This window comes from Alosa pseudoharengus, unplaced genomic scaffold, assembly GCF_046254945.1.
Source record: "Alosa pseudoharengus isolate Yale_2024_CS ecotype anadromous, Long Island Sound unplaced genomic scaffold, YU_APseudo_1.1 YU_APseudo_1.1_scf_19, whole genome shotgun sequence".
In the NCBI taxonomy this organism is placed as follows: Eukaryota; Metazoa; Chordata; class Actinopteri; order Clupeiformes; family Clupeidae; genus Alosa; species Alosa pseudoharengus.
The window spans coordinates 33,865,508-33,874,591 of NW_027468657.1; positions in this window are offsets into that span (position 1 = coordinate 33,865,508).

Consider the following 9,084-nt stretch of genomic DNA (forward strand, 5'->3'; position numbering starts at 1 on the left):
CGTTATATTGTATTGTTGTATTATATATTGTATAGTCGTTATATCAGAACAAGAGGCGTTTGCGCAATAGCCGGAAGAATGCGCCTTTACTTTGGAGTTAGCGAGGTAGAAAACGAGAGGAATAGTGTTTAAAATGCCCATTTAAATTGTAGACTATAATGCACTGTTGTGCATTTTAAATCAGAAATAAGAATGTGAGGAGGTTGCTATTAACTTTAAAGATTGCATCTGCAATCGAAACTGTATGCAAATTGAATGGCCTTATGTCCGGTCTATGGATGTCTGCTTTAGTTGACAGCACGGTCACTAGATTTTAATCGGTAAAGTTGAGGAGCTGGTATCTATTAATGTTCGTGCAAATAGGCGGATTCATGTCCATTGCAGTTTGCAACTGCGAGGTACATGGCAGGCGCCCCACAGGACGGTTTCATTTTGAGAGGTATCCATGCTGGCACCCCCTCTGCGATGCGTTCGTTTCATGCGCCAGTTTCATGAGCTTGAGTTTCATGACAAAACCGTGACTGTGGTAGTTAACAATCTACATCCTAATAGAAAACTGTTAGCTTTCCTGGTATCAAATGACAAATGGTATCAGTTAGGCTTATAACACAACATAAATTGTGCTGGCGACCCAAATAAAATCCCAGTAGGAGTTAAGTCTTATAGAGACGAATGACCCATTAGACCAGCCTCAGACGAGTCCAGGAAGTGACGTCAATTCCAGAAATAAGTACATAATTTACTTAACTCTTTATGGAGAATACAGTGGGGAAAAACGTGTTTTCTTTTACAGTTCATGGAAAAAATAGTCACATTAGGTAGAATCTTTTTATTATTATTCGTAATTCACATGTATTTATTAAATAATCGATCGCGACTGACTGTCCACGTGATCTGCCAGTCAGCTGGGAGGAGCTCGTGACTCACGCATAGGGACTCACGGCAGATATTGCGCGAAATGTTGGTTTATTTAAATGTTGGTATCGTTATAGATGTCCTTCCTATTCATTAACATGAACATGATGACTGACTAAATAAATGACTACGATGTTTAATAAACCATTGTAGGCATACAAGTTATCATTATATCACATAAATTAGTTTTCTGTAGGCTAGTCTAGTGTGACATGCTTTACACTAGGCTACAGCATAAAAATAGGCTCAACAATAGGCTATCAACACGTTTGCAGTATCACTGTTGCAGAAATCACATACAAGAAAGCATCCTCTTGATTGTGCATTTTTGCATATTCCAACATAAGGAAGCAGTATGAGGAAACTTGTCGTTTTTCTGCCTTATTTTCTAACTACTTTTACGAGTCTGCAGTATCACCAAAGATTGTTAAAGGAACACGCCACCCAAAATCAGTAGTGATCAGTGATGCCAGTAACGCGTTAGTCTATTTTTACCACTTTTTTCAGTAACGAGTAATCTAACGCGCTACTATTTACAAACCAGTAATCAGATTAAAGTTACTTATCTAAGTTACTGTGCGTTACTATTTTTGTCATTTTCCTTAATAAAAAGATATATTCTTTGCTTTCTTCTTGTCTTGGGGATTAATGTCATGTAGGCTATGCTCACGTTTTCAGCATGAGGACAATTCACGTGCAGCGACACAAACGTAAACAACAATGGAGGGAGAGAGAGAGATGCACATTTCATCAGTCATTACTTTGAGTTTGTGTCAGCTAAACATGACAACATTAAGGTACATTGTACATTCTGTGCTGGCGACAAAGTGCTGTCTAGCTAGACATCCCAAGTCTCCCGAAGTTTTGGGAGTCTCCCACATATTGATATAGCGGCTTCCTGACGCCCGCAAATTACATAAAATCTCCCGGAACCTAGAGCGAACAAGAGCACGCAAGCCAGATCGGACTTCAAATCAAAGATTCTAGAATCTTTGCTTCAAATCGCGTGTGCATAGCTTAATGCGCACACAACGAAGAGGGAGAGAGAGAGGAGTGGTGCGTTTGTGCCTGAAGCGCATCCAAGACAGAGAGCATCCTGGTCTGTTTTGCTAAATCAACCAATCCGTTTTCAGTGTAAGTGCTTTATATCTCTTTTCTCCCAAACATAATTAATCAGTTCAGTCAGTGTATCTAGGAACAGAAGCGTCATGGCAGCGTCAGTGCCCCTCAAAAGTTAGATTTAAGACCCATTTCACATCAGACTACACAAAAGTGTACCCATTGTCTCAAAAGATTAAAACATAATGATAATCTTGCACACTGCACTGTTTGTAACAGCAACTTTAGCATTGCTCACGGCTGGTTAAATGATTGCAAAAGACTTGTTGAGGTGAGTTTAACAAGTGTAATTTCATTTGCATATTACTCAGGCCTATAGGCTACAAGATGGCTAGTTGCCAAGGCTACATGAAAAAAAATCTACATATTTTACTATAACAATTTCTATCAATAGGCCTTCCTTATTTGGTGTACTTAGACATTATTGAACAAACATCTGAATTTCAGTATCTAAGTAGGTTAGGTTGGGATGTCTGCTATACATTGCTGTTAAAATGCACTTCCAGTATAGTGAGTATTGGCAAAACCAGTTATCATTTTTATGTTGAGGCGTTGGGGGTGTTGTCGGCAGCTGCTGAAAGTAACTAATAAAGTAACTTGTAATCTAACTTAGTTACTTTTAAAATCAAGTAATCAGTAAAGTAACTAAGTTACTTTTTAAAGGAGTAATCAGTAATCAGTAATCAGATTACTTTTTCAAGGTAACTGTGGCAACACTGGTAGTGATATATGTTCTTACCGTAACTTTCACGAGTTGAGTCGTACCTCTCCCGCGTCGGTAGGTGCACTCAAACGCTCTGTCGCGCGGCGCGAATGTGTTAGCATGTTGCTATGCTAGCGGGCTCTGCCGTGGCCGTAGAGAGAGGCACATAGCAGTATTCAAACACCTCCACGTTTTACCTACTTAAATACAGTTGCACGAGTAGTTGATGAAAAATGTTAGGGCACACAACATGAAACGTGACGATTTTCCAAGCGAATAAACATGAGAACTACAATGTGTGGCGCAATAGCACTTGGGAGTACTTCGACCTAGCGTGGTAATATTATTAACACCTAATTGTAGATCCTATCCACCACAGAGTTTAGAATCCATGCTGGATCGACCCTCAGCCTCTCCCTCCCCTCTGAGCGAGAGAGGCACACACACTAGAGGTGGTGGCTGGTTGTTTTAATGTAGGCTATATGGGTGATGCAGCGCTGCTGACGTGAGGCTAGAAAGCCCTTGCCTGTTCTAGAAAGACTGATCTAATGCAGCAAATATATTAAAAGGCAAAAGTCGTACATTGGCTAGGCCTATCCCCAGAATATCAGCAGCAAACTCAGTCTCTGTCGCGCAAAACAGTCTCCAAATAAAACGCACATCGGCCTGTTGCCTATTCTGCCAGCTTGTGACAATATATCGTCCAAAATGCTTGATTGCATTGCATTCTCCACATTTTTAGCTACATTTTCATGTACCACATCAGCATTTTTGTTCAGTGAATCTTTTGTAAATTGCTTTACAATTACCGTCGGGCCTATAGGCCTATTGCCTGGCTTGCCTCAGCTTCGGTCACGTCCTTTTACAATTTTATCATTGTAATAAAAAACGCAATTTGCCACATAATTTCAGCATGCTCCTGGCCAACTAATTAATGCCTATTGTACTTTATTTTTTGCAAAAAGAAAGAAATCCTTGATAAAATAACAAGTCATTCACATTATAGGCTACTTTACACACTGTTATGTCAGGTTGACTGACAAGCCTGTTCTGAAGACTCCCATTCATTTTGACTGCACGAGCGCGTCTTTTTCACACAGACATCGCAATTAATTTTATAGCAGGCCATCGGACAAATATGACGCCTCGATATTAAAGAAACTCCGACTCCATTCATTCTGAAAGTCCACCGCACAACAATGCAACGTGCATGTTCACATTTTTAGTAACAACCGCCAAACTTGCTTGCTTGCCTTACACATCTAAGTTTTCCGACTATTTTTCTTACCTTCTTTTTCCGCTGTGGATGTTAGTGAGTTTGTAGAAGTTTTAGCTCTTACGTTCTGAACATCTCGCACTGCCATCGCCCGATGTCATTTCTTAGTCATATCACTCTCTGTCTCTCTTTTAAATGCCTATTCCCTGAATGGTAGGCTACAATTATGTGTTTTATATATAGGCTAATATCTAAACAAAATAACCCAGGCAGTCTCATCTAGGATATAACACAGGTTGAAGTTGGTTCTATTTAGGGAGGTGAACATCTGTAGATGACTCAGAAATGACATCGGAAGACAAGGAGTGAATATGGCAAGAAGCAAGCCGAAGTCTGCTGACAAGGGCCCGACGGTAATTGTAAAGCAATTTACAAAAGATTCACTGAACAAAAATGCTGATGTGGTACATGAAAATGTAGCTAAAAATGTGGAGAATGCAATGCAATCAAGCATTTTGGACGATATATTGTCACAAGCTGGCAGAATAGGCAACAGGCCGATGTGCGTTTTATTTGGAGACTGTTTTGCGCGACAGAGACTGAGTTTGCTGCTGATATTCTGGGGATAGGCCTAGCCAATGTACGACTTTTGCCTTTTAATATATTTGCTGCATTAGATCAGTCTTTCTAGTACAGGCAAGGGCTTTCTAGCCTCACGTCAGCAGCGCTGCATCACCCATATAGCCTACATTAAAACAACCAGCCACCACCTCTAGTGTGTGTGCCTCTCTCGCTCAGAGGGGAGGGAGAGGCTGAGGGTCGATCCAGCATGGATTCTAAACTCTGTGGTGGATAGGATCTACAATTAGGTGTTAATAATATTACCACGCTAGGTCGAAGTACTCCCAAGTGCTATTGCGCCACACATCATAGTTCTCATGTTTATTCGCTTGGAAAATCGTCACGTTTCATGTTGTGTGCCCAAACATTTTTCATCAACTACTTGTGCAACTGTATTTAAGTAGGTAAAACGTGGAGGTGTTTGAATACTGCTATGTGCCTCTCTCTACGGCCACGGCAGAGCCCGCTAGCATAGCAACATGCTAACACATTCGCGCCGCGCGACAGAGCGTTTGAGTGCACCTACCGACGCGGGAGAGGTACGACTCAACTCGTGAAAGTTACGGTAAGAACATATATCACTACTGATTTTGGGTGGCGTGTTCCTTTAAGGCGGAGCAAGATACTTCGTCGTAGTTCATGTCTATGGGCGCGAAATGGGGATCGAATCCTGTCTGCATAAAGAGGCGTGTTGATGACGTATTGATGAGCGTACGTTCAGACATTCTCTGGTACGTTGCAACCCGCCAACAGCAGCGGCATAAATAACCGGCGCACACCTGATATAAAGTCGATTTTTTTTTTCCAGACTGGAATGCTCAAAAATGCTAAAAATGTACCTGAAATGTTCACAAGGGTTTGAGGATCATGAAAACGTGCCCGAAATTCACATTCCTAACTCTATAGAACTAAGACCTTAGCATATGTGGTAAAATTCTGAGCTATGCCCATAGACTTCAATGGAGCAGTCGCTGCCTCTGCTCTGTATAAAGGGGGATTTTTGACCCCCCCTCGTGCGATCCGGGTTCCCGGAAGTGGCTCCTGATGAAGTATCTTGCTCCGCCTTAACAATCTTTGGTATCACCCAAGGGGGCAGGCGAATTCCCGGAAGTAGAAGCATCGATGTAGCGGTGGTTATCAACTCTCTGCTAACCCCATAGAACGCCCAGTCATTTAGGATTTTTTTGAACTCCCATAACTTCATATAACATATATCATGTGCCGATATTTTAGCTTCTGTGTTATCTACATAAACAATAAAAGGCAAAACAAGACTCGATTACCTCGTACGTAACGTTAGGTTCCCGTAAGAAGAATGTTTAGCATGTCCGGTTGAAGGGAAGCTAACGCACTGAAGGGAGATAACCGTATTGTTTGGATAAGAAGCGTAGGCCAGCCAGCACGGAAACTCGTGAGCTATGTAGCCTACAATAGCATTGTATGTTAAGGTAAAGCATAGAGGCAAGTAAACCTAATGAAAAACAGTAGTTTTACCGTTAGGTAGTCTAACGATAATCATTTCAGAGGTTTTCGATGGATTGACCGTAGGTCAGAAAAGTGGAAAGAAGATTAGCTTCAAGGCTAGAAGCTATAACTTTTTTGTTTTGTTTTACCATGACTGTTTTTGAAGATGATCATGTGTGGTAGTTTCAACATTAACACAACTTGATATCACTTGTGAGGATGATATTAATAATAATACATAAATAAATGTTTAACTTTGAAGACGAAGGAAGTGTAAGAAGAATTTCTGTGTATCTATCATATGAGTTACAAGATTCAGTTCGATGGCTAACGTCATGAAGTTAAGTGCGAGTCTGCGCAGTACTGGGGGGACCAACTGAAAAATGACTCAGTGCCCTCCCATTGAGAACGACGGAGTCTGTTTGTCCATTTCTTTTACTGTCTATGGTATCACCGAGTAGCTGTTACAAGAGGGTCTGGCGTCCCTTTGTTATGACGCAACTTCCTGCGACGGTCATTCGTCGGAAAATGACTTAACTCCCTCTCCGGATTCTTGTATAGGAGGAAATAAAGCTAAGAGAGGAAGGAGGCATAGGAGGAGGCTGTAGAGGAAGCTCCAGCAAAACAACATGAAGGACATGCACACTTATACATTTTCTTAAATAGTTAAATATATAGATATATAGACTTTACTTTATTTCTGCATTGTTGCACTGTTGACTTACTCATTTGCACTATCACCATTGCACTACCACCATGACACTCATTCACACAGAGCACCTTAGAGCAGTGTTTCCCAAAGTCTGGGTCGCGACCCACGGGTGGGTCGCAGGAGATTTTAGAGAGGGAGTTAAGTCATTTTCCGACGAATGACCGTCGCAGGAAGTTGCGTCATAACAAAGGGACGCCAGACCCTCTTGTAACAGCTACTCGGTGATACTGCAGACTCGTAAAAGTAGTTAGAAAATAAGGCAGAAAAACGACAAGTTTCCTCATGCTGCTTCCTTATGTTGGAATATGCAAAAATGTACAAACAATCAAGAGGATGCTTTCTTGTATGTGATTTCTGCAACAGTGATACTGCAAACGTGTTGATAGCCTATTGTTGAGCCTATTTTTATGCTGTAGCCTAGTGTAAAGCATGTCACACTAGACTAGCCTACAGAAAACTAATTGATGTGATATAATGATAACTTGTATGCCTACAATGGTTTATTAAACATCGTAGTCATTTATTTAGTCAGTCATCATGTTCATGTTAATGAATAGGAAGGACATCTATAACGATACCAACATTTAAATAAACCAACATTTCGCGCAATATCTGCCGTGAGTCCCTATGCATGAGTCAAGAGCTCCTCCCAGCTGACTGGCAGATCACGTGGACAGTCAGTCGCGATCGATTATTTAATAAATACATGTGAATTACGAATAATAATAAAAAGATTCTACCTAATGTGACTATTTTTTCCATGAACTGTATTCTCCATAAAGAGTAAAGTAAATTATGTACTTATTTCTGGAATTGACGTCACTTCCTGGACTCGTCTGAGGCTGGTCTAATGGGTCATTCGTCTCTATAAGACTTAACTCCTACTGGGAATCCGGCGAAACTACCGGAAGTAAGCGGGCGCCATTACTGAGCTGTTGCTGGGTAGCATTGCGCCAGTGCCTCCTATTGGATTCGTTGCGTCCACTGGGATAACAGCCCGCGATTTACGACTGTCTCACTACTTCTTTTATAATGTCGAATGGGAAAACATGTTCTGTTTTCAATTGTTCCAATAGCAGCAATAAAATTACCAGTTGGAACAAAAGAAAAATGTGAGATACACAAAATACGACTGCCCCTGTCTGGTAGCCTAACGTTACCATACGGTTTGCACAGATAGCAGTTAGCTGTACCTTACCCTTTCCTTTTGAAATGTGAAAATTAGATAAACAATGGTCACAAATGAATAACATGAATTCGTTTATTTAATATCCATTCATTTATTTATTGTTGCCAAATGGACAGATATTTTTATAGTTTCCTCGTTAGCTAGCCTTGCTAGCATAGTTATTGCTAACGTTAGCTAGCTACAGTAGTTAAGTAGATATATTATCAACCTAGTCCCAATTATGTCTTTATTTCATCATTCTCTACTCTAAGCTATTTTCATAAATAATCTGTAAGATCGCTTGTATCTTCATCTGTGACCGGAGGCCACTGTCTAACATCATCAATCCAACAAGCCATACTGCCTGGCCGTAGCTGTCATTGAGGGTGCGTTATCACGGAGGTTCGTTTACATACCAGTAATGGCGTCGCCACAAGATGGCAGCCTCCACAGAACGCTAGCCGGATTCGTGTATATGCCTCCTTGCTCTCTTAGCTTTATTTTCAACTCCGTCTGCACTCCTCAGCTCTCTATTCCCATCCCTGAAGGCAAGGGAGAAGGATGGTAGGAAGAGTGGAGTATACATGCTCAATGGAAAGTCACTGATGAAATATACTGCAGAATGGGACCATGGATTTTTGTGTCATTTTCACTTTATGTGTATATTCTATCTTTAAACATTTTGAACCAAATGAAAATCATGCTGGGTATTGAGTTGATCACTGGCAGCTATACTTAGACTGATTCACTTTTTTCTCTTCTTTACAGTAAGATGACTCATTCACTTTTTGATATGCTGCACACATTCAACACTAAAGCAAAATGTAGAGGGGGCTACAGTAAAGGGAAACTGTATTATGAAAAAATACATGCATGCAGTACCTGTAGAATTGAAACATGAAAAGTAATTAAGTTCCAGTATCTTGTATTTGTAATGAAAATATTTTGTATCACACCATAGATTGATAGGTAGACTTCATACTTGTAGGTCGCTTTGGATATAAGCGTCTCCCCAAAAAATGTTGAAAGTTTTCTGTTACTGAGATATTGTCAATCAATATAGGTGATTATCATTCTTTTACGCTTATTATGCCAAATTGCCAATTATGCAAATTTTCGAACATGGAAGTTAACAAAGGGGCAGCTTCCCGATGCTGGAGACCCAT